This window comes from Xenopus tropicalis, chromosome 8 (genome assembly GCF_000004195.4).
Source record: "Xenopus tropicalis strain Nigerian chromosome 8, UCB_Xtro_10.0, whole genome shotgun sequence".
NCBI classification, from domain to species: domain Eukaryota; kingdom Metazoa; phylum Chordata; class Amphibia; order Anura; family Pipidae; genus Xenopus; species Xenopus tropicalis.
This window is the reverse complement of record NC_030684.2, coordinates 128,850,420-128,878,196: the sequence shown is the minus strand read 5'-3', so window position 1 is coordinate 128,878,196 and position 27,777 is coordinate 128,850,420. Positions and strand designations below refer to the sequence as shown.

The window sequence follows — 27,777 nt, the reverse complement described above, 5'->3', positions numbered from 1 at the left end:
TCTGTCTGTGTATGGGCACATCTAGGGTGGTTTTCTAAGCACTTGCAATTTTGTAACAACAGTGTCACCTGCTGGTCGGTTTCTGTAACTGCACAGATGGAGAGATATTCCATGAGAAGGAAAACAGAGAAGGGTTCTGATGTTGTTCTGCTCAAGAAAGAGATGGAAAGGGGCATTTGTGGCTTCTGATCTCTTTCCTGAGAGCAACATGAGAACCCTTTCCTGTTTTCCTTCTGAAGGTATATCCCTCTTTCTGTACAGTTACAGGAACTGACCAGCAGGTGGCGTTGTTACAAAATTGTTAATATAACAGAAGTGCCTGCCTGTGGTTATAATAATCACTGAAGAGTTCCTAAAACATTGCTGCACACCTGTTACCACTTGACTTGCCCTATTATACGACGGTTCTGTATAATCTCAAGCAAATTGACATCCATTCATTCTTGACAGAGGGCAGTTTTGGCCCTATGTTTTTGGTTGATAAAAACACACTGCATTAGCCCTATACACCATTTTTCTTAAACTGCAATTTAGACCATGTCATCTTTGGGGATATAAGGCAAAAGGAAATATATTGTCATTTCCATTAGGAGATATTCATACTGAATTTCTAATTATCTGAATATTCCCACACACTCCTATTCCTCTTCTGGTGTGTGGTTCAAACCATTGCCCGGTGGCCAAGGTACCAGTTCCACACTGGGGAGCTGCAGAACCAAGAGTGGCTGAAGGAACAACTCAAAAGCAAAAAATACCAGCTGATATTCTCATCGATTTCTGTTATCTGCTCTACCCCATTAGGCTGATGGGGCCTAGCATGTATGTGTGCCTTGGCTTGTTTGTGTGCACTGTGACTCCTATGATCCCAGGGGGCGGCCCTTAGTACTTAAAATGGCAATTTTCTATTTATGATTACCCAATGGCACATACTACTAAAAAAGTATGATTTTCACCCCTGAAACAATGTAGCAGAAGCCAACTGCCTAACAGTCCTGGTGGAGACCTGACTTCTACTACATTGTTTCAAGAGTCAGATCCAAAAAACAGATTTTTTTTTTAATTGAATAGCAATTTCATTTACGATTAACTAAAACCACTGAACATCTAATAATACTGAACTCATCTCTAACATTTGTGTGGGTGAGCATTAGGGGAACAGTGATCACAACATGGTCTTCTTTGAGATAATGCTGCAGAGACAGCGCTATAAGGGAGTAACTAAAACGCTCAATTTTAGACGTGCAGACTTTGCCAGTATAAGGGCATCTCTGCAATGTGTCAACTGGGAAAGGCTTTTCATGGGGTTAGACACAGAAGGAAAATGGAACATCTTTAAAACATTGCTTTGCAAGTATACACAACAGTATATCCCCTTGTAAGCAAGGAGAGGCATCGCAAAGCAAAACCTTTATGGCTGAATAAAAGAGTTAGGGTCGAGGTTGGTAATAAAAAACGTGCTTTTAAAGCATTCAAGTTAGCTGGGACAGCGGGGACTTTCATCAGGTACAAGGAAGCAAATAAAGCAGCAAAAAGCAATCAGGCAAGCTAAAATAGAGATGGAAAGGGATATTGCAGCTAGGAGTAAAAAGAATCCTAAATTATTTTTTAATTATGTGAATAGTAGTAAATAGTAAATAATAAGCAGGATGGGGTGGGACCCTTGTTATAAGAGGGAGGTTGGTTGATGAGAATGGGGAAAAAGCTGAAATTTTGAACTCTTATTTTTCATCTGTCTATACATCTGAGGAGCCAGATAATGAAGGCTTCCCTTGTAATATGCCCAGTTCTAGTAATTTAGCTACTGACGCATGGGTCACTCGGGAGGAAATTCAAAAGAGACTTGAACATGTAAAGGTAAACAAAGGTCCAGGGCCGGATGGGATTCATCCCAGGGTATTAAATGAGCTGAGCGCTGTGATTGCCAAGCCTCTTCACTTAATTTTTCAGGATTCATTGAGGTTGAAAAAAGGGATCCCGTTCTCAACCTGAAAACTATAGGCCTGTTAGTCTGACATCAGTGGTAGGAAAGATTTGGAAGGCGTAATAAGGTATAAGATACTTGGATACATTGCAAGTCACAATGCTGTGAGGTTTTATGCGTAACAGATCTTGCCAGATTAATTTAATTACCTTTTATGAGGAGGTGAGTAGGAACCTTGATGCTGGAATGGCAGTTGATGTCATCTACTTGGATTTTGCTAAAGCGTTTGATACAGTACCTCACAGAAGGTTAATGATCAAATTAAGGAATATTGGCCTAGAACATAATATTTGTAATTGGATAGAGAACTGGCTGAAGGATAGATTACAAAGAGTCAGGGTAGGACTGGCTGCCAAGGCACTGGGAGAAAACCCAGTGGGCTCCATGGGTCTATTTTACTGGGCAGTAAAATAGAAAATGACTGATGAATGCAAGGTTATGAACTAGAAATAATATAAATGTGAGTTATACACTAAGGGGCACATTTACTAATCCACGAACGTCCAAAAAGCGTCCGAATGCGTTTTTTCCGTAATGATTGGTGTTTTGCGACTTTTTTGAGCACTCAATACGAAAAAGTCATAATGGCTATGAAAAAGTCGCGACAATTCACAAAATTTGTAATGGCTATGAAAAAGTCGCGACAATTCACGAAAGTCATAATGGCTATGAAAAAGTTGCGACAATTCACGAAATTTGTAATGGCTATGAAAAAGTCGCGACAATTCACGAAAGTCATAATGGCTATGAAAAAGTCGCGACAATTCGTGCAAGTCGTAATGGCTACGAAAAAGTCGCAAAATGTTCGTTTTCCAATCCGAATTTTTCCCATTCGATTAGTAAATTAGCCCCTAAATGGTAGTGTGTTGGGGGTTTCCTTAATGGAGAAGGATCTAGGGGGTTTTGTAGATAACAAGTTGTCCAATTCCAGGCAGTGTCATTCTGTGGCTACTAAAGCAAATAAAGTGCTGTCTTGTATAAAAACGGCATTGACTCAAGGGATGAAACATAATTTTGCCGCTTTATAGGTCCCTGGTAAGGCCTCACCTTGAGTATGCAGTGCAGTTTTGGGCTCCAGTCCTTAAGAAGGATATTAATGAGCTGGAGAAAGTGCAGAGACTGCAACTAAACTGGTAAAGGGGATGGAAGGGTTAAACTATGAGGTGAGACTGTCAGGGTTGGGGTTGTTTTCTCTGGAAAAGAGGCGCTTGCGAGGGGACATGATTACTCTGTACAAGTACATTAGAGGGGATTATAGGCAGATAGGGGGGTACTTTTTGTAGTTTATTTAATTATTTCAGTTTTTGTTTAGCAGCTCTCCAGCTTGGAGTTTTAGCAGCTATCTGGTTGCTAGGTCCAAACTACCTTAGCAACCAGGTAGTGGTTTGAATGAGAGACTGGTATATGAATAGGAGAGGACATGAATACAAAAACACGTTATGAAAAGTAAAAATAACAATAAAACTGTAGCCTCATGCAACAATAGTGTTCTGGCTGCCTGCTGGCTTTCAGCGACCCCCATTTAATGCCTATAAGAGGGGCCTGGATGAGTTCTTGAACAAGCAGAATATCCAAGGCTATTGTGATACTAATATCTACAGTTAGTATTGATGCTGGTATTTATAGTCTGTATATGAGTGTATAGCTAGGTCGCTATGGGTCTGTATACATGCACTAGGGTTTGCTTGGAAGGGTTGATCTTGATGGACTTTGGTCTTTTTTTCAACTCAACTTAACTATGTAACTATATAACTATAAATATTCTCTGTATTAACAAGTTGCTTAGAATGACATTTCTGCAGAGGAGACCCTTTTAATGCCACCCCCCATGGGGCCCCAGACTTTCTACCCCTGCCTTGGCACCTACCCCTACATAGTTAATTGTAAAAGGAATAAAGATGAAACAACCCCCTATAAGATGAGCCATACGCATTGCTATAAATACACACACCCTGGGAAATGGGTTCTAAATGTACTCATTCTTGGCACCAACCCTTCTGTGCCCCCTTATTGCTATCAGTGGAGTTATCACACCATCACACCTTAGCCCTGTACATATGTGCCTTATTCATTGTATTCTGTCCCCTAGCACCTTCCCCTCCCCATCCTGCTCCCATTCCCCCCTCCCTGACTCTGCACCTCTCCCCCCATCATGCACTGCTCAGCCAGTAGCCGCCTGTCAAGCTGCAAGCGCCTAATAATAACCTACAATTTGTCAGGTTATCCTTCTTCAGTGCATTTAAATGAGGCACATTAGGGCAGGCACCATTGGGTGGATGGGGGAGGTAGCGGAGAGTCGCTGCTGACAGCTGGAGGGCTAAAGCCAGGCTGCAAGACTGAAACAACCTGCCAGGGCACTTGTCTGCTCCAGAGCTGTGTGTTACAATCCAGGAGGCTGGCCTCGGAGAGACATTAACATAGAAAACAGATTGTTCTTCCCTGCTCTCCCCCCCTACACTGGTGTGCGGAATGGTTTCACCCGATGCTCTGTTGTAAGGGCAGGAACTGGCTCAGCTCTCAATCTGGTACCCACACTCTCATCCTCCTGCATCCTCCGCTCAGCATCCTCCGCTCAGCATCCCACCGGCTGCTCTCCGCACAGCACCCCAGCCCTGGCCTTCCAGGGGGCACTGACCTCAAGGTAAAGAACATATATACATATATATCTTTCTATATATGCCCTCTCTCTGGGTTTATTTGTACAGTCTATTCACTTCTGTACCATGCTGTGGCCATTTTGTCCTAAAAATCCTTGGCCCTATTAAAATAATTTGGTGGATCTCTTGCAGCCGAAGCCTCATTGGTCGACTTCTTTATTCCTAGATGTAAAGAAGGATTGTCCCCTGAGCAGAGCATAGTCCTGTGTGTTTGTAGGGGTTTCCCTGTGTCAGTGTAAAAATGACCTTGGAAAATGTAGACGAATACAACTGACAATTGATAAATCCTTTTCCCATTGGAGCATATTCTATGCACCCTGGATAATATGGAAATCTAAGCAGTGTTACACAGCACCGAATGTTCCCTTCATTCATTCCAATCTGAGGCATTATACACGTGAATGGCACATTTGTTGTGAATGGATCGTTTAGGTTTAATGGTTAACGAAGCCCGGATTTTGGTACAATTAGGCATTGTCTTTCCTTCATACATATATTCATACAATACAGTTATATGTAAGGCAGGTTCTGTTCATTTCCATCTGAAATCTGCAGTAGGAATGATTATTTGCCCACCCCCTTGTTTGGGGGGCACATTGGAAGGCTGATCTGTCTGGTCACACTGGCGGTACTGGCGGCCCAGTTGGACTGCTTTATAGAATATTAAATATTGATTTTGTTCTGTTGTTCTGGTGACCTTGATGTTTTGGACCCAGTCTTTTATGGTGGGAGGGGGGGGAGCCCATGCTTTAATACAGTCTGTACAAACTCTCTCTCTCTCTCTCTCTCTCTCTCTCTCTCTCTCTCTCTATATATATATATTTAGCTATATAAAGAGATTGAGAGAGAGAGAGAGAGAGAGACAAGGACAGCAAAAATGTGGGGTCATTTATGTGCCCAGAATTAATGGAAGCCCCCCCTTTTATCTGTTGCTCAGCCACAGGCATATAAAGCACAGTCTGTGTATTAATGAATAGTGTTTTCCCTGTGGAATCAAAAGAGACGTCTATTCTAGAATGCTTGCGTTTATATTCATTATCACAGATATTTTTTCTTAACCCTTTTAGTGCCGACTGCCATAGCCCCTGCATGTTGCCAGCACTGTGGCATTATAATGATAATGATCTATGCCGTGCCACCTGTGTACGAGCAACAAATAGGCATTAGAAGTGTTCACTTTGCTTCACAGCTGTCTTTAGGGGGTCCATATAATGCCCTGGACCCAAAAAATAGTATAGGAGGATAAGATGGCAACAGTAGGGCAAGATGGAGACTGTAAGGCAAGATGGCAGTAGCAACACCTATTATAAGTGTGGAACCAACCTGCAGCCCATTAGTTGTTGAAAGCTATTATGGGCGCTGGGAGTTGTAATTCAATAACAGCTGGAAGGGCCTAGTATGGATTGTGCTTTTTATATACATAATGGGGTCCCTAGGCCTCAGCATCACTAAATATAGATATAATAAACATACTGCACTAGCAGTGATTGCTTATGTGATACCGAGCCATCGGTAGCCCTAATACACAGTATTTGTGACCATCATTTTGTTGAAATGCCAGGGCTGGATCATTACCTGATGGTGCTATCTTTGGACTGTAGTGCTATTGCAAACCCTAGAATTCCATTCTTCTACTAATAAGGGATTCTGGGAGTTGTAGTCCTACAAGAGCCAAAGGTGCACCGTTTCTGCTTTATTGTATAAGTCACGTTTGTGAATGTCACAATTCATATTTGAATGTTTGCTGTCTATTTTACGCCTGGGTGGCCGAAGCCGTGGCCCAGAGCCAAGGGTATATATATATATATAATAATACACGCACACGCCAGGCATCATATGTGTTTCCTTAATGAGTCTGATGAAAGCACAGGACTCAGTAACCCAATCACTGAACCAGTTAATCAGCTCCGTTTCCATTTCTCCTGCTCAGGAACAAGAGCACAGGGTTCCTGGGTTCCTAATGCTGTGAATCTGATTGGTTTCCCCTCAGTGTAATGTGGCAAATGAACCTTAGCAGGGATTTTATAACTCCCAAAAGCCCCAGCAGCTGAAGGGAGTTGACATTTTTGCTCATACAGTTGTGTTCAGAGGGCTTTAAACACACTACTGGTAGCTGCCATGTAGGCAATGCCAGCAGTCATGTGACAGTCAGGTGACTTCAGTGCTCACAGAGTAGGTGGATCATTGGGCAGAGGGAGGAGCCATAGGGGCGAGTTTACCAAGATTGGAGATAGATATCTCCGGTGATATTGCCCATAGCAACCAATCAGCAATAAGGTTTGAACAGTCACCTACAAGTTAGAAATCAAAGCAAAGACCTAATTGGTTGCTACAGGCAACATCACCGGTGATATTTATCTCCATTCTTAGTAAACACACCCCATAGACAGAATTACATCTCCAGAGATGTCGGTTAACCCCATGTCATTGCCATAGGGTTCTGGACTGGAATTATGAAATAAGGTCTTAAAAATGCCCAGAATTGGTCATTATCACCCTAATAATGATCTTAGCTGGGTACATACAGGCAGGTTTGGCCACTAATGATCATAGGCCAGAATGGCTGCACACAGTTACATAGTATACTGTAGACCATGAACCAATCATTTAGCAGTAACCTGCACTATGTGATCAGGTCTAGAATAGACCCAGTATTCAAAAGTCCACCAGGGACCCCCTACTACTATTTCTAGATGAAGGCAGTACAATGTAAGGCCATTGTGCCCTTGGTTCTTATGGACAATGAAGCTGTCTCCAATATCTGACAACCCCCAGTGTGCGGACAAAGGCTGCAAGTGTGATAACAGTAGGTTGGGGGTGATAGGCAATGTGTCAGCTTGGTCCTTGGAGAGTTTATCAGAGCTGTGCAGGCCAGACACATGCGAGTGCCTTGAAAATGTCATGTTCTACATAATGTGGTAGGTCGGCACTGCCGGAAAGGTTATATAGAAAATGTTTATTTCTGCTAGATAATATGATAAAACACCCATCCTTGAGATAGGCTGCATCTTTCAGCCATTAGCATTGGGGCAGAAGGGACCCTTTGGGGGCAAAACATGGATAACCCCCAGAAACAAAAACTAGCAGAATGTAATGTAATTGTGATATTTATTACTATATTTATTTCAATTGCTCATATTCTTATTCAGTTGCTAGACTGTCCGTCCTGTATTCTGACAAATCCCCCGTTGCTAGCACTGGTCTGCCTAGCAATCAAAAAGCAATTTCCATGTTATTTCATAGATGTTACTTGATATTTGGTGGGGCTTATTTATCAGGAAGCATGGTGGGTCTTATTTATCAGGAAGCATGGTGGGCCTCATTTATCAGGAAGCAATAGGGGCGTTTATCATCATCAGACAAACTGCGTCAAAAATCAATGGAACCTTCCCATGATCAATATGGAGCAATTAATTGGCCCCAGGCACCCTGTTTCTTATTGCTGACCCTGTGTGCCTGTGCAAGAATGTATGTATTTATATGTTCCATAGCTGCTCAGCACACTTCAAGCAATGGCGGTTTGAAATACAAGGGGGTATTCAGTACAACTGCACTGCTAGCCTAAACCAGATGCAGAACAGCACAGCTTAAGGGCACAGGCACTGGGTTCTTGGGTTACATCTGACCAAGGCAGCGGAAGAATCAGATCAGCTGCAAGGGTTCCGTATTATTGTTATTATAATAATATACTGCTTATCTTTCTACTCAGACTCCCTCAGACCCTCTCCTGGTTGCTAGGGTAATTAAGCCCAAGCAACCAGATAGCAGTTGAAAATTCTAAGGTTTAAAGGTGCATATAGGACATAAAGATGTAACTTGTAATGGGCCTATTCACCAACTATTGCATCTAACTGTGGGCAAGGCTGGCAATCCCTGTATGGGTACTTCGGTCCTAGGAAATTGTGATACACTGGAGGCAGGCAGCATACTAATTTGCACAAACACATGACATGTACATATTTTTAGGGTATTTCCTAAATCACATTGAATTAGCATCTCTCCAGCTTCTCTGAACTACAAATCCTATAAACCTCGGTAACACCCACAGTCCATTTGCCCCGGGTTCAATACCAACTAGAGAGCCACTAATTTATGTGCTGCTTGCTAATATTTTCCTTGAACTACGGCAGTAAATTGCAGCTTTCTGGCCAGGAAATGGCAGCCCTCAGCTTGTAAATATCTATTGCAGTAAGCAACTTGTATACCAATATCTGTGTATGGCATACTATATAGTGATAGAAATATGTATAGGATCAGTGTCCCTATAAGCCAATTTCTGCTCGCTCTGAAGATTGTGCTTTAAGCTATGGAGGGAATTGTATCTGCTTCCCTTGGTTACTATGCAGCTGCTCATGTTTTATGGCCGTGCTTTCCACAAAAGAGCTGTCAACGTCAGTAAATCTCTAGGAAGGCTGAAGGTTACCATTGTTCATTCACGCATATGTACTAACAAACAAGGGACAGGTGTAGCAGCAACATCAGCTTACTCCCATGTTTATCATTTCTCTTGAATATTTAGCCAAAGGCCTTAAAAATGCAGAATGAAAAGTGTAAACCAAGACCCTAAAGCTGGCCTGACACGTATATATGATTTTCGGTGTGTGTATGGGGGCCCGCTGATCTCAACTGACACCCATTTCCTGAGCATATTGGTCGGCTCACAGACTGGGCATTGGTGGGTTTATGAAATTAAGAGGAGCCATAGAAACAGAAAGGTGGCCATGGCCCCTGCATATTGTATCCTTCCATTCACCCTGGAAGCCAATTGGTCAGATTAAGGAGCTGTAGTGGGTTAGAAACCAGCAGGACCAACCAGGTTGCGGGTAGGATTTTCAGATGTGTCTTGGGTCGCAGGTCTTCGGATCACTGGTTGTGGATCTTATCCATATTTCTTATCTTATATTATATTACCTATACTATCTATATTATTTTATATTACCTATATTATATTACCTATAATATCTATATTATTTTATATTACCTATATTATATTACCTATAATATCTATATTATTTTATATTACCTATATTATATTACCTATAATATCTATATTTTACTGCTTTAAACATTTTGTAAACATGTTTTTCCACCCCCACCCAATTCTGGTTTGCAGCAACAGCAGTTTAATGGTGGTCAGCAGTTTGCAGACTGGGATATGGATAAGGCAGGCCGGTAGCGGGTCAAGGCGAATAAAAATGTGGGATGCAGGCCATGGGTCCAGGTCAGGTTTGAGTCTCAAAAATTGGTTCCACGCAGGACTCTATGTCAGATACCTATAAGTTCCAGCCTGCAAATGGCCGCCCTTAGATCAGGCCTGATGTGCCGAAAAGCACATATAGCACAGAAAAACTGAGAAAAATGGTTTATAGTGAAAACAAGGTAGTACCGGACTTGTGCAAAATGCGTGAGAACAGTGTTTCAGCCACCTTGGCCTTCATCAGGTGCTGATAAGCTGTGCTAGTGTAGCTAAATTGAAAAGACTTAAGCTGGCCATACAACTACTTTTGATACTAGTGTTTTGGCCAAACCAGACTGAGATTCAAAACAGGCCCTGGCTTTTCAAGTGCACAGAAGCTGAAACAGTCTTCACAGGCCCTATGAATAGTCTCCATCTATGGCCCTACAGATTGCCAGTCTGGGCCTAGTGTTGGCTGGAACAATCCATTTATTTGCACTTTGACTATTGGTCAGTTTGTCCATTGGGCAGGTGCGAAAATTTAATTTGTGCATCATGTCAGCCAGTGCACGGTGCATATAAGGAAGTGACACGGCGTTATAGCTCCTCACTTCCTGTCATTTAGATTGTTGGCCCCAGTGAACGAATGGGACAATAGGTGGTACACAATGGGGCACATTTATTAACACTGGACACAAACATCACCAGTGATGTTGCCTATAGCAACCAATCAGCGATTAGTTTCGAACGGTCACCCACAAGTTAGAAAACAATCTTGTAGGTTTTCAGATCTGATTGGTTGCTATGGGCAACATAACTGGTGACGTGTGTCTCCAGTGTAAATAAATACACCCTAATATGTATTGGCCTAGAACAGTGATCCCCAACCAGTGGCTCAGGGGCAACATGTTTCTCCCCAACCCCTTGGATGTTGCTCCCAGTGGCCTCAAAGCAGGTGTTTATTATTGAATGTCTGGCTTTTGGGCAAGTTTTGGTTGCATAAAAAACAGGTGTACTGCCAAACAGAGCCTTCTGTAGGCTGCCAGGCCTCATAGGGGCTACCAAATAGCCAATCACAAACCTTATTTGTAACCCCAGGAACATTTTTCATGCTTGTGTTGCTCCCCATCTCTCTTTACATTTGAATGTGGCTCACAGGTTAAAAAGGTTGGGGACCCCTGGCCTAGCAGGTCTCTCAAGATGGCTTCCTTATGTGTCACTAAAGGCTGTATTATAATGTAAATATGGGCCCTAAAAAATAAATGAATTTCCATATTTGTATGTTTGTAAGGAAAAATGCTGGCCCCCGGTGCCTATTTATAACCCATTTTTCACGTTACTCTCGCACGGATACGCACAGCCCTCCCCCCTCACGCTGTTCCTGCAGCCAAGGCTAAGAATAGATCACTAGGGGAGAACTGATGTAACATGGAGTTGTGAAGCCACACAGCAGTGCTTTAATGAATTGCTTATAAAATCTGTCTCGGCTACAAAAAAAGCATTAGAAACCTCACAGGCTGCATCCAGACAAGGAATTATATGTAGCGGCAGCCAGCGGGATTCTCAGAGATGTGGCCCTTAGTGCTCTGGCTCTTCATAATCATAATTGAGCCCAGAGACGTGTATACTGACATGGGTATTTCCCCTGTACTGAGCGCTATTCTTCTAGACAGGAGCGGGCTGAGCCGACCGGGCGCCCTAGGCTTCCCGGTCAGGAGCCTCGCCCCTGCACCCTGCATTGCGCAAGCACCCCCCCTTTTGGTTTGGCGTGCATGCGCAGTTTGAGAATCCCCCCCGTTTTGTTTGGCGCGCAGGCGCAGTTTGAGAGTGGAGCGGGGCGATGTGCGGATTGCAGACTAGGGGTAGGCAGGAGAGGCTGCCTGGCACCCCCCAATCATTGCGCCCTAGGCAGCTGCCTCTTCTGCCTACCCCTAGTTCCGGCCCTGCTTCTAGATAATATCAGGGTACAGTGAAGCTAAGGGGACCATTTAAGCTGATGCCTCACGCGGCGTAGGGCTGATATTTTTGTCAAGCCTGCTACTTGTGCCTGCACTCGAATGAATGAGATACGCTCGGGTTCAGGCACATGTAGCCGAAATACGCATAAAAACATGAGACTTTGCATTCTCTCGCGCTTTTATGCGTATATCGGCTACATGTGCCTGCACCCGAGCGTATCTCATTCATTCAGGTGCAGGCACAAGTAGCAGGCGTAGAACTGTATTTTCGCCAAGCGTTTTTCCGCTTGCCGAAAATATCAGCCCTACGCCACGTCTGGCATCAGCCTTACTAACATTTTCTTTAAAAACCACAAAAATCCATTACTACAAAACTTCACCATCTAAAAGCTGTCAAGGTCATGTAGAAGTAAAGTTATTTCATTCGTGGTTTTAGAGATGTTTGAATTTTTTTGTTTGTTTAAATTCCACAGAGATTCGTGGAGAAAGGTAAAAGCCCCAGTTTGGATCTTTTAATAAATGACTAGACATTTGTGGTTTTAGTAGAAATGAGTATAGTCCCGGGGGCTAAAACCCAGGAAAATGAGAATGTTAATAAGAGGATCTCTAAGTGAATAAGTATAGTAAGTATTAAACAAGGGCTAAGCAATGCACATGTATTCCCATGCAAAAATTGGGCCCCTTCCCATAATTAAATTCCCTTAACAACTGTATCTCTCTACACATAGATCCTGTAACCCAACATGTACAACTTTGCATTTGCACCTTTATTCTGCAGTTTTCCTAACCTTGTACAGGTATGGGACCCATTATCCAGAATGCTCGGGACCAAGGGTATTCTGGATAAGGGGTCGTTTCGTAATTTGGATCTCCATAAGTCTACTAAAAAATCAATAAAACATTAATTAAACCCAATAGGATTGTTTTGCATCCAATAAGGATTATTTATATCTTAATTGGGATCTATTTCAAGGTACTATTTTATTACTACAGAGAAAAAGGAAATCAGTTTTAAAATTCTAAATTATTCGGAGCTTTCTGGATAATGGGTTTCTAGATAAGGGATCCCATACCTGTAAAGGAAACAAACTTTATGCCTATACAGCCTGCAGCTCCAGTGGAAGGAGGTGCAGGTTGTAATCAGGTGATGGAGGTATAGGATAGGTGAACATTACCTTCAATAAACTTCAGTACTTTGGTTTAAACCAAAAGACAGAGTAATGTGGTACCTTACACTTTATGTTTTCTGCCCTTTTTTCCCTCCTTTAAAGCAGTCTGAGGAAGCAGTTATCCTGATACTATTCATTTGCTGCTCGGAAGCCTGCAATCAGCTAAGGCAGGAAGTGTGCAAAGTAATTGCTTCCCTTTGCCTGCTATAGTATCATTGTTAATATATATTTTAGCCTCGTAACCCTGACTGTTTAGATGAAGCCCTGTGGGTATGGCCTTATGATAAATTAATGTATGAATGTATATATATATCTGGTTCAGCATCCTTATAATGCTCCCAAATTTGTGCTTTGCATTTCTGTATAGTTGGGCTCGGTGCCACTTAGTCCTTCCTGTCTTCTGGACCAAGTCATACAGGGTCTACTCAGAGAGATACTGACACCCTGGGACCACTATTATAGTAATTATATAAGGATTGTGCCAAATGGTATAAGATTTTAAAAACAAGGAAGGCCTGATTGGAATTCTCCTAGGCTTGGGCCCACTAGGGCCTGGACCCACCATGAAATGAACGTTGATACCCTGGTAGGCCAGTCTGAAACTGGTCATTTTATTAGAACTTTACAAGGTATGGACACTAGACCCTTTACCTCATTAATGTTTGTGTTTACAAATCTTCTATCCATTTTTGGTCCTCAAAGGAACCAAGTCAGACTGGGTCTGTCTAATTTATACCCCCCATTGCTGTAGGTTGTCAAACACTTACAGAAGGCGTATGGATTACCTACAATCCAGACCCTGGGACTATTAGATTGTAAGCTCTATTAAACAGTTTTAGTAGAGCCTAATGCCGTTCTTTCTATCAAAATGGTAATGGGTGATTGCTTTGTGGGCCAAACTGGACATTGGCCAACTGAGGTATTTTGTTGGCTTCCTATAAATTGGGGTGAAGTGCTGAAAAAGGGGTTGTTCACCTTTAAATGATCTTTTAGTGTAACATAGGCATTGATATTCTGGGACAATTTGCAAATGGTGTTCATTCTTTATTTTTTGTGTTTTTTTTAGTTATTTAGCTTTTTGTCCATCTGCTCTCCAGTTTGGAATTTCAGCAGCTATTTGGTTACTAGGGGTCTTGTTTACCTTAGCAACCAGACAGTGTAAGGCAATGATGGCTAACTCAGAGTTAATGCCACTGGCTAGCTGCTGGCTTCAAGAAGTGACGTGATTTGTAAGTCCACAGAGTGCTGCCCAGCAGCCAAGCCTGCTTCACCCCAGACCTAGTCATCATGGAGCTACAGGGATAACCCAGCCACACTCTCACATCAGCCATCCTTGCGGAACAATTGGCTGCGCAATTTAACGGAGCTTTGCCTTTCAAGCCCAGTGTGCATCACCACTCATTCCTTCTTTGCTGGGTCTGCAGGGAGCAGTGATAAAGAATTATATCTCACTATGTTGTGGCCGCATTAAAACTGCTGTGACGCAGTATGATTTAATGGGAATGTACACGGGGCTCCAGAAATCCTGCAGGAGAGCAGGAGATAAGCTGGTTTATAGTTATTCTGTGTTGGAAAAAGGCTGGAAAAAGCCATAAAAAGACTTATCCACTTTAACCCTTTTCATGCACACAAAGCCATAAAACAATCTAGTTAAGATGTACACCAGGAGGTATAGTAGGGAGAGATGGTGCCTATAGTAGCAGTGGGGGGATAATAGCCTCTGGGAAGGGACTGGGGCTGTGGGATAGCAGGTATAATAGGGAGAGATGGTGCCTATAGTAGCAGTGGGGGGATAATAGCCTCTGGGAAGGGACTGTGGCTGTGGGATAGCAGGTATAGTAGGGAGAGATGGTGCCTATAGTAGCAGTGGGGGGATAATAGCCTCTGGGAAGGGACTGGGGCTGTGGGATAACAGGTATAGTAGGGAGAGATGGTGCCTATAGTAGCAGTGGGGGGATAATAGCCTCTGGGAAGGGACTGGGGCTGTGGGATAGCAGGTATAGTAGGGAGAGATGGTGCCTATAGTAGCAGTGGGGGGATAGTAGCCTCTGGGAAGGGACTGGGGCTGTGGCATAGCAGGTATAGTAGGGAGAGATGGTGCCTATAGTAGCAGTGGGGGAATAATAGCCTCTGGGAAGGTACTGGGGCTGTGGGATAGCAGGTATAGTAGGGAGAGATGGTGCCTATAGTAGCAGTGGGGGCATAATAGCCTCTGGGAAGGGACTGGGGCTGTGGGATAGCAGGTATAGTAGGGAGAGATGGTGCCTATAGTAGCAGTGGGATAATAGCCTCTGGGAAGGGACTGGGGCTGTGGGATAGCAGGTATAGTAGGGAGAGATGGTGCCTATAGTAGCAGTGGGGGCATAATAGCCTCTGGGAAGGGACTGGGGCTGTGGGATAGCAGGTATAGTAGGGAGAGATGGTGCCTATAGTAGCAGTGGGGGGGATAATAGCCTCTGGGAAGGGACTGTGGCTGTGGGATAGCAGGTATAGTAGGGAGAGATGGTGCCTATAGTAGCAGTGGGATAATAGCCTCTGGGAAGGGACTGGGGCTGTGGGATAGCAGGTATAGTAGGGAGAGATGGTGCCTATAGTAGCAGTGGGGGGATAATAGCCTCTGGGAAGGGACTGGGGCTGTGGGATAGCAGGTATAGTAGGGAGAGATGGTGCCTATAGTAGCAGTGGGGGGATAATAGCCTCTGGGAAGGGACTGGGGCTGTGGGATAGCAGGTATAGTAGGGAGAGATGGTGCCTATAGTAGCAGTGGGATAATAGCCTCTGGGAAGGGACTGTGGCTGTGGGATACAGGTATAGTAGGGAGAGATGGTGCCTATAGTAGCAGTGGGGGGATAATAGCCTCTGGGAAGGGACTGGGGCTGTGGGATAGCAGGTATAGTAGGGAGAGATGGTGCCTATAGTAGCAGTGGGGGGATAATAGCCTCTGGGAAGGGACTGGGGCTGTGGGATAGCAGGTATAGTAGGGAGAGATGGTGCCTATAGTAGCAGTGGGGGGATAATAGCCTCTGGGAAGGGACTGGGGCTGTGGGATAGCAGGTATAGGAGGGAGAGATGGTGCCTCTGTGCTTTTGAGTCTGTATGATGGACTATTTAGCTTTTATTTTTTTTAATGTATGTGTTGCCACTTTCTCCCTTTGTGCAATCTGTCTCTTTACAACTGATAGCAATGAGCTGCAACTGCCTACTACCGCCTTTGGAGTATCTACAGTAGAGGATATTTCACACCTGAGGTAGAAAGTGACCAACCAGGAGTTAGAGGGAGAAAGAGAGGATTTATTTTGAAGAGGCTAGGGAAATTTGTTTAAATGGGGTGGGTATTAAAGAGACAGCACAACTTGCTATAAGAGTCATCATATATGTAAAGGTGTATTTATCAAAAGGATGTTCTGAAGTGGAAACCTTGTGGTTTATTTGATAGTACTTAGTTATCATTAGAAAAAGGCTGTAGCTACATGGGATAGTCTCTAGTGATACCAAATAATGCAATAAACCAAACGTTATAAGTAGCATGAATTGACATCTTTATATAGAAAGGGAATAGGCCGACTATGTGGCCAATTTGTCTCAATCTGCTATTATGTTTCATGTTTCCTTTATTACTACTTGCAATAAACGCTGCTCATTACAGAAATGAGCAACAAGAGAGTCGCAAATGCTGCTCACTTTATGGGAAAAGGCAAATAATTCCTTGTGACGTTACAGGAGCATTATATGTTATATATCGGAACGGCTGGGGAGTGCTAAAATCCCTACTGCTCCTGAGCTCCTGGTGATATTACATTGCAATTGTGAAGTGGTACATAGTGTACGCTGGGCCCCGAGGGATCAAACAGTACAGAAAAAAAAATCAAGATTTCTAGGTGAGCTGAGTAATGCTCTTTGAGGCCTGAAGTGCCGAGATAGGCTTCTAATGATTCACTTCAGGGAGGCGGTTGGCTGTGTGTGGGCAAGCAGAGATATTATATTGGCTCCTTTACTACAGACAGAGGCAAGCAGATATATTATATTGGCTCTTTTACTACAAACAGAGGCAAGCAGAGATATTATATTGGCTCCTTTACTACAGACAGAGGCAAGCAGAGATATTATATTGGCTCTTTTACTACAGACAGAGGCAAGCAGAGATATTATATTGGCTCCTTTACTACAGACAGAGGCAAGCAGAGATATTATATTGGCTCTTTTACTACAGACAGAGGCAAGCAGAGATATTATATTGGCTCCTTTACTACAGACAGAGGCAAGCAGAGATATTATATTGGCTCCTTTACTACAGACAGAGGCAAGCAGATATATTATATTGGCTCTTTTACTACAGACAGAGGCAAGCAGAGATATTATATTGGCTCCTTTACTACAGACAGAGGCAAGCAGATATATTATATTGGCTCTTTTACTACAGACAGAGGCAAGCAGAGATATTATATTGGCTCCTTTACTACAGACAGAGGCAAGCAGAGATATTATATTGGCTCTTTTACTACAGACAGAGGCAAGCAGAGATATATTATATTGGCTCTTTTACTACAGACAGAGGCAAGCAGATATATTATATTGGCTCTTTTACTACAGACAGAGGCAAGCAGAGATATTATATTGGCTCCTTTACTACAGACAGAGGCAAGCAGATATATTATATTGGCTCTTTTACTACAGACAGAGGCAAGCAGAGATATTATATTGGCTCCTTTACTACAGACAGAGGCAAGCAGATATATTATATTGGCTCCTTTACTACAGACAGAGGCAAGCAGAGATATTATATTGGCTCCTTTACTACAGACAGAGGCAAGCAGAGATATTATATTGGCTCTTTTACTACAGACAGAGGCAAGCAGAGATATTATATTGGCTCCTTTACTACAGACAGAGGCAAGCAGAGATATTATATTGGCTCCTTTACTATAGACAGAGGCAAGCAGAGATATTATATTGACTCCTTTACTACAGACAGAGGCAAGCAGAGATATTATATTGTCTCCTTTACTACAGACAGAGGCAAGCAGAGATATTATATTGGCTCCTTTACTACAGACAGAGGCAAGCAGAGATATTATATTGGCTCCTTTACTACAGACAGAGGCAAGCAGAGATATTATATTGGCTCCTTTACTACAGACAGAGGCAAGCAGAGATATTATATTGGCTCCTTTACTACAGACAGAGGCAAGCAGAGATATTATATTGGCTCTTTTACTACAGACAGAGGCAAGCAGAGATATTATATTGGCTCCTTTACTATAGACAGAGGCAAGCAGAGATATTATATTGACTCCTTTACTACAGACAGAGGCAAGCAGAGATATTATATTGTCTCCTTTACTACAGACAGAGGCAAGCAGAGATATTATATTGTCTCCTTTACTACAGACAGAGGCAAGCAGAGATATTATATTGGCTCCTTTACTACAAACAGAGGCAAGCAGAGATATATTGACTCCTTTACTACAGACAGAGGCAAGCAGAGATATTATATTGTCTCCTTTACTACAGACAGAGGCAAGCAGAGATATTATATTGTCTCCTTTACTACAGACAGAGGCAAGCAGAGATATTATATTGGCTCCTTTACTACAGACAGAGGCAAGCAGAGATATTATATTGGCTCCTTTACTACAGACAGAGGCAAGCAGAGATATATTATATTGGCTCCTTTACTACAGACAGAGGCAAGCAGAGATATTATATTGGCTCTTTTACTACAGACAGAGGCAAGCAGAGATATATTATATTGGCTCTTTTACTACAGACAGAGGCAAGCAGAGATATTATATTGGCTCCTTTACTACAGACAGAGGCAAGCAGAGATATATTATATTGGCTCTTTTACTACAGACAGAGGCAAGCAGAGATATTATATTGGCTCCTTTACTACAGACAGAGGCAAGCAGAGATATTATATTGGCTCCTTTACTACAGACAGAGGCAAGCAGAGATATTATATTGGCTCCTTTACTACAGACAGAGGCAAGCAGAGATTTTATATTGGCTCCTTTACTACAGACAGAGGCAAGCAGAGATATAGTGACTCCCATGCAACAGACAAACAGAACCACACACACACTTCGTGCTGAGTGTGTATATACCTATAAGCCAAAGTCACCTGACCAGGAAGTGGGTGCATTTCACATGAAATGGCTTCAATATGAATGTGTTCAAATCAGACATGCCAATTGCCAACTCATTTTTGAAAATGGGATAGCCCAGTCTCAGCTCCCCATATTTTGCAACTGAATTAATGTTAAACTTTATAATTAAATAAAAACCCAAACAAAATTACCCCAGACACAGGCTGTAAAGGGGAGCATCTGGTTGATGTCTCTGGGAAGCAGGGTACATAAAGGGGTAAATAATCCCATATTCCAAATCAGTATCTATTGTAAAACCACAGGTGACTCCGTTGTACATTTTATGCACCAATGCACAGGCCACGACTGCCAATCTGTAGATTCTGGCAGAAATCTATTGGACCTGCAGGGATCTGTTTGGGTCTCTGTATACGTGAAAAGTCAAGACTTGAATGTCAATCTGGACTGTACCAGTAACCAGTACCAGTATATATTTATATATATAAATAAAGAACAGAGTGCCGCACACACAGGGACTTTAAAAAAGAACACTATATTAGTATATATATATATATATATATACTGTATATATATATCTGAAGACTTGCCAATATAAAAAAAAATTATAGTACAGCTTTACAGTAGTTTTTGAGAGTTATGGTACCCATACAGAACTAGTGTGAAACAATCTTGAAAAAAAAGATAAACCCTACACTGGTTTTAAATATGATCCTGGCCACTGTAGTTTATACGCACATTTATAAACACTTTTGGGCTCATTTATTAACCCTGGGCAAATTAACCCTGGTGCAATACCTCATAGCAACCAATCAATGTTTTGCTTTCGTTATTCCAATACAACAGACAGCTAATTGCTGATTGGTTCCTATGGCTACTGCATGGGGCAAATTTGCCCAGTGTTGGTAAATAAGGTCTAGATTAGAATGTCAGTTATAAAGCACGGTAACCCATGCTTTACTGAAAGTTACAGACTCCTTTCTAGCATTTATTTTTCTATGATTGTGTCCATAGTGTATGCATTTTTTCCCTTTTTAATAATATTACTATGTTTTGTTAAGGTGTGCATCCCAGAGAGATTTTGCCCCCCCCAAATATGTCAAATTCTAAATACTGCAGCAGCACTGCAAGCAGCATAGTAGGGGAAGTCACCTTGTGTGTATCTGAGGGAGATCTCAGCTCTCACTGCATACGTAGGCAGAGGGAGAGTGACAGGGGGGCTGCATGCGTGGGAGTACTGAGCTAGCTATGTGCGTAGCAAGAGGAGCTGAGATTTAGACTTTGTCGCTTTTACTGATGTCAGTACTGAAAACGTAACAGCTCAGTATGACTTAGTGTATGTATTATTCCTTGATAAGGAGAGAACCAATAAAATGTGAATGTGAATAATATTTATATACGCTATGGAAATAGAAGGCATGGATGTCTAACTGCTGTTTTATTTCAGGTACCAGTATCCTAAAACAGCAAAGTAGTGACATCAGGCATTAATAGGGATAATGTGCCTCTTCTAAAATGTGCATGAATATAAGACAGGGATCCCCAACCTTTTTTACTTGTGAGCCACAGACAAATGTAAAAAGATTCGGGGAGCAACGCAAGCACCATAAAAGTTCATGGAGGAGCCAAATAAGGGCTGTGATTGGCTATTAGGGGCCTCTATGCACCCTATCAGCTTACAGGGGCTTTATTTGGTAGGAAATCTTGTTTTTATTCAACCAAAACTTGCCCCTAAGTCATGACAGACGCATCGTTGGGACTTGCTCCACCCCTTGTCAATCTAACACCACCCCTTCTATCCCTCCAATCCCAGAAGGAATACACGGACACCAGATTTTGGATGAAAAGGGGCCGCAGAACATTTATTAACAACTGAAGTTTAATTTAAAACATACCATAAACAAATAGTATAACATAAACATATATAAACATATCAAACATAATATGAAGATATAATATACATATCATGAACATATGATAACTTAAACGTTTGTATAACAAACAACCGCAACAAACCAATAACTGCACAACGCCACTAGCGCTGCCAGCTGCCATCCTAGCCCGGGACCACCTACTCCTCAGCAAACTCACTTCCTGACACACCTCCTTACCCCTGAGGTGCCAGGCGAGCCAACTACCAATAACCATGCCACCATTGGTTCCCGGACTCAACTACCCCGCCCAACTATAAAACCAACTCACCTGTTTTGGGGAGGGAGGGTGGGCGTTCTCCTGTACTGCCTAAAATGGAACTGAGAGCGGGAAAGCACATACCCCCCTTATATAACCCCTACCTACAGCCATTCAAATCAACCAATCCCCAAGCTAGCTGGGAGTGGCTTGCTACCCCCCCGTCGCTGTCATGCCCCTGCCTCCCTACGCCCTGCTACGGGTCACCGGTCACTGGAATTCAAAAATAACTCCCTGGTTTGGGGGCACTGAGAGCAACATCCAAGGGGTTGGGGAGCAACATGTTGCCCAGAGCCACTGGTTGGGGATCACTGATATAAGACAAGGGATGCCTAGACATGCAGTGGCCATACACAAGCCAAAAAAAGCTGCTGACTTGGTCCAGGACTTGGCCATATATGGTGCCATCCAACAGGCCTGCACAACTGATATCTGGCCAAAAATTGGGCAGATATTGATCGGCAGGTTTGATTATGCCGTCAGATTGAGGACCAGATGTAATTGTTGATGACGTCCTTGTCCCGATAACCTGCAAAACTTTGTTTTGCTCTTGGGCCAAGCCATTCTATCAGCCTGATATTGCCCACCTCAAGGTGGAAAGATCAGTGAAAGATTCCAGAATCTCAATTGTGACATCAAATGCCTTGGTTACTTTGAAGCTTGTTGTAACTGTTAGCAGGTTAAACATTAACTTGCCTGTACCAGTGCTGACAGGTGATTGCCTTCTAATAAGGTCTAATAGCTTTTTATAAAGTGCAAAAAAATAAGCATAAAAAAATTGCACTGGAAAGTTATCATTAAATATTGGCCCAATGCTCTTGTATAATCAGGAGAAGGTCAGAGAGAAACCTAGCCAAGCTGAGTCTGCCTTTGATTTTAATCAGAATGGTGCATATTCTCCAGCACAATGCTAGGGACTTAGATCAATTAACACTTCAGCAGGTCCTTGAGAGCAAATAAAAGCCAATAAGGTAGGAGTCAGAGCGACAGCGCCGGTGGCTTCTGCTCTCGGGACTTAATGAATGGAAATTCTGAGCATTAGGAACATTTTACTGGCCTATGCTTGCTCTCTAGGGCTTTTTATAGTAGATAAACAAAGAAGGTAAAATGGTGCAGTCCAAATAAACGTTGCAAAGGACCAAAATGGGGTGCTCCCAAGCACATTAGAAGGGACAGTGTTATTTGCCCATACATGTCTACCTTTAGGGGTCAAAACTCTCCCTCACAGATGTTCTTGCTACGGCCCCCAATATTTTTCTTTATTGCTCACGTTGATTACACCTCACAGAAACAAAGCTAATTTCAGAAAGGTTTTAATTGTTTACGAACCTATTGCTCTTTTTATCTTCATAGAAGTAAGCAGGGCTATGCCCTTATATATGTCAGTTCCCCATCTCAAGGTTACACATGGCAGCCATGACAGTCACCCCCGATCAACAAATCAATGCAAATGGGGATCCTGAAATGTTAAACGGGGCAGCAATGATCATAAGTGCCTTCCCAGAATTTGTATGGAACTCTAGACCCTTCTATAGCACAGCACTTAAATGACTCAAGGGCAGAGGAAAAAGCTTTAAAGACACCAGGGACAAATGCTACCATTCTAAAATTCCTTCTCATTATTGATTGATGGCTGCTTGAAATATAACCCAATGTATAGTGGAAATGTTATGTTTATAATTTAATATATACCTTTAGCAGACAAATTTCAGTTTGGAGTTGCTACTTGTGCTTGTATCACCTAGGGCATGTTTCCAAAGACGGCTTAAGCATTTATTTATGACCACAACATGGCATTGCTTTATGGCAGTGCTGCCTGCATATAGCAGCATTGTATACACTGGGTGGGGAGGATGTGGTATCCTCTGGCAAGGTCCCTAGCAACAAGGAACTCAGATGTGCAAGCTAAGGAGCAGCAGGGGCACAAGGTGCTGGGGATCCCTTGTCTGATTAGTAATCAGTTCAGATAACATGACTGATCAGAAATCAGATTATTTCTCAGATATGCAGAAGGCAGACTATATTGCTCACTAAGCCAGCTATCCCTACTATTTGCCCCCTGAGAACTCCTGCTTATGGGGGTGCCAGGGTGTTGGGCTCACCAAGGAAATTGTCCCAATTTGCACCACCCTAAAGACAGCTTTGCTGACACAGCTCCATATGCTGCAGAGACAATTTCCCTCCCCGTGCCCAGCTCTTTGTGAGCGAGGTAATAGAAAACACACGTTTGTCACAGCAGGGAGGTGTGAATGCTGAGCCTGCGACTGCAGCAGTATCAAGGAGAACCAAGGGCATGGCCAATAGATTTCTTGATAAACTGCGGGCAGTTCAATGTTGGAATTACGACCCTACCACTCGCTTGGATCATGGGGGAGTATGGAAACTATTAACGCCATCAGAGTTCCCTGTATAACTCAGCCTGCAGCCTTGTACCTTTATATGGTCACAGAACCCTTCAGTGACTGCTAATATCCTTATCATTTACAGTAGGGGGTACATTATCCCTTATAATACATGAGTGATACTCAGAGTTCCCTGTATAACTCAGCCTGCAGCCTTGTGCCTTTATATGGTCACAGAACCCCTCAGTGACTGCTAATATCCTTATCATTTACAGTAGGGGGTACATTATCCCTTATAATACATGAGTGATACTCAGAGTTCCCTGTATAACTCAGCCTGCAGCCTTGTGCCTTTATATGGGCACAGAACCCCTCAGTGACTGCTAATATCCTTATCATTTACAGTAGGGGGTACATTATCCCTTATAATACATGAGTGATACTCAGAGTTCCCTGTATAACTCAGCCTGCAGCCTTGTGCCTTTATATGGGCACAGAACCCCTCAGTGACTGCTAATATCCTTATCATTTACAGTAGGGGGTACATTATCCCTTATAATACATGAGTGATACTCAGAGTTCCCTGTATAACTCATCCTGCAGCCTTGTGCCTTTATATGGTTGTGATATTATATGGTTCTGATGGCAAAGCCTTTGAATTTTCATTATGGTAAACCTAAACCCTTATAATAATGAATATATGCACATACACATACACACACACATCTGGAACCAACTGCATAGTGAAATAATATATTTCTTCTAGATACTGTATGTGTTTTCTGACACTGTACTCATCCATAGCCACATCATTCAATCCATAATGTTTATGCATGTTCCTTAATCTGCTTATTGCCTTCTCTGAGATGCAGCTATGGACCTGCAGGCAGGGATTCTGGGTAATGACATTTTACACAAAGCCCAGACTTGCATTTATACTGCTTTCGAAGCCACTAGATTTATTGTTCCCTGTTTGTTTGCCTGACAAGTAGTCTCTGATTGAGTTTCTGGCATAGGAGACTTTTACATTTAAACAGATTTGTGGTTTGGATGTCGTGCACTCTGTCAGAATAACCTAATTCTCTGTGATTACACTTGTGGGATATAGATTTTATAGAGTTTGTGCCTCTTCATTAAACCTCTGATTCTTGAAGGAACACATTCTTACCACTCATAATTCAAAAGACACTAGACCTGTGCCAGATTTGTTGTAATGTGTGACAGTCAGCTGATTACTAAGACTTCTGGGATAGGGAGTTTGCAGAAAAAATGAATAAGCGAACTTCAGTGTAATGGCAGAAAAATATTGTAAATAATAACTTACCAAGTACAGGTATGGGATCCGTTATTCAAAAAGCTCTGAATTACGGAAGGCCCACCTCCAATAGACTACATTTTAATTAAATAATTCAGATTTTTAAAACATTTTTCTCTTTTCTCTGTAATAATAAAACAGTACCTGTACTTGATCCCAACTAAGATATAATTACCCCTTATTGGGGGCAGAACAGCCCTATTGGGTTTATTTAATGGTTAAATGATTCTCTTTTCTCTGTAATAATAAAACAGTACCTGTACTTGATCCCAACTAAGATATAATTACCCCTTATTGGGGGCAGAACAGCCCTATTGGTTTTATTTAATGGTTAAATGATTCTCTTTTCTCTGTAATAATAAAACAGTACCTGTACTTGATCCCAACTAAGATATAATTACCCCTTATTGGGGGCAGAACAGTCCTATTGGGTTTATTTCATGGTTAAATGATTCCCTTTTCTCTGTAATAATAAAACAGTACCTGTACTTGATCCCAACTAAGATATAATTACCCCTTATTGGGGGCAGAACAGCCCTATTGGGTTTATTTAATGGTTAAATGATTCCCTTTTCTCTGTAATAATAAAACAGTACCTGTACTTGATCCCAACTAAGATATAATTACCCCTTATTGGGGCAGAACAGCCCTATTGGGTTTATTTAATGGTTAAATGATTCCCTTTTCTCTGTAATAATAAAACAGTACCTGTACTTGATCCCAACTAAGATATAATTACCCCTTATTGGGGGCAGAACAGCCCTATTGGGTTTATTTCATGGTTAAATGATTCCCTTTTCTCTGTAATAATAAAACAGTACCTGTACTTGATCCCAACTAAGATATAATTACCCCTTATTGGGGCAGAACAGCCCTATTGGGTTTATTTCATGGTTAAATGATTCCCTTTTCTCTGTAATAATAAAACAGTACCTGTACTTGATCCCAACTAAGATATAAATAATCCTTATTGGATGCAAAACAGTCCTATACTGTTGGCCCTTAGCATTCTGGATAATGGGTTCTATACCTGTATACCAGGAGTCAGTAGCGTAACTTTTGTGTGCCAGCCCTCCACCCCCTGCAAAAAAATCCGAGATGGCCCAACGCAAACAGTCCCTCCTCCCATACTGATAAAGGGTAATTTTTTTTTATAATATATCTTTAGAAATAATTTTTTTATTCCTGTTCCTGTCCTGTTGCTATCGTCACTGAGCTTAGCAACCAGGGATCTCTAAGGCTAATTGCCCGTGGTCATTTTCTCCACTGGTGTATATGATCCATGTGCCCTTAGCCTAAGGTCATTTTAACAACCAAACGGCCATTTAAATGACACACTGGAAGATGAATAGATGACATTTGAAAATAAATTTAAAAATTGCCTGACAAACAATACATTTGCATTTCAGTTACAGGGGGTCACTGACCCTTCCTGCTAGTCAGCATTTTAAATTCCAGTTCTGAGAGCAGTGCACTATGGGAGCTGCACGGTACGGCGCAGTGTATGTTTGCACGCTGGTACCACAGAACACTTTATAAAAAAAACCCCAAGAGAAGCGGCGTGCTAATTAAATGGATGATAATGCAAAATCCGGTGGGGAGAGGGTTAGAAATGATTGGTTAAGAGGATTGATTAAACGCTTGTCTTTACAGGTTTTTATCACTGACTGGGGTTGTCATGGCGACAGGCTGGGGAATCTCTGTAAGGCTCACAAACCGATGATTTAGCCCATCCCCCCCCACTCGCTGTGCCTTCAAGATGCTTATTTCCTCCTGAGGTGGAAAAATAGACTTGTTTTATTGAGGGAGATGGAAAATGCTTTTGATGGAAGAGGGTCAGCTGGGTGTGTGTGTGTGTGCGCACTGAGCAATGCAGTGAATGTGTCATTGCACAAAATGGCCCCACCGGAACAGTGGCGTTGTTGTGGGGCTTCATCAGAATAAAATGTCTCTTGTGTTTTCGAAAACCCCAATAGACTGGTCTTTTTTTTCTATTTATTTATTTATTTAGTGTTTTTTTTCTGCTTGCATGGCAACTTATTCCCTGATTGTCATGTGACTGTATTTACTTCCTGGTATGAAATAATGCACACCAATATATGTGGAAGTAGAAATGACCCCCAATAGACTGGTCTTACTATATTTATTTATATAGTGGCTTTTTTCTGCTTGCATGGCAACTTATTCCCTGATTGTCATGTGACTGTATTTACTTCCTGGTATGAAATAAAGCACACCAATATATGTGAAAGTAGAAATGACCCCCAATAGACTGGTCTTACTATATTTATTTATTTAGTGTTTTTTTTCTGCTTGCATGGCAACTTATTCCCTGATTGTCATGTGACTGTATTTACTTCCTGGTATGAAATAATGCACACCAATATATGTGGAAGTAGAAATGACCCCCAATAGACTGGTCTTACTATATTTATTTATATAGTGGCTTTTTTCTGCTTGCATGGCAACTTATTCCCTGATTGTCATGTGACTGTATTTACTTCCTGGTATGAAATAAAGCACACCAATATATGTGAAAGTAGAAATGACCCCCAATAGACTGGTCTTACTATATTTATTTATTTAGTGTTTTTTTTCTGCTTGCATGGCAACTTATTCCCTGATTGTCATGTGACTATATTTACTTCCTGGTATGAAATAAAGCACACCAATATATCTGAAAGTAGAAATGACCCCCAATAGACTGGTATTACTATATTTATTTATTTAGTGTTTTTTTTCTGCTTGCATGGCAACTTATTCGCTGATTGTCATGTGACTGTATTTAATTCCTGGTATGAAATAAAGCAAACCAATTTATGATAAAGTAGAAATGACCCCCAATAGACTGGTCTTACTTTATTTATTAATTTAGTGGTTTTTTT

The 27,777-nt window shown here is 42.1% G+C and overlaps 1 protein-coding gene across 1 annotated transcript in view; it reads left to right on the top strand.

Moving 5' to 3' along the window:
- Positions 1-4,260: 4,260 nt before the first annotated feature.
- Positions 4,261-27,777, top strand: part of sv2a (synaptic vesicle glycoprotein 2A) — a 67,239-nt gene continuing 43,722 nt past the window's right edge. The window contains exon 1 of the mRNA XM_012969548.3: positions 4,261-4,622. The gene's annotated coding sequence lies outside the window, so the exon portion shown is untranslated. The remainder of the gene's footprint in view (positions 4,623-27,777) is intronic.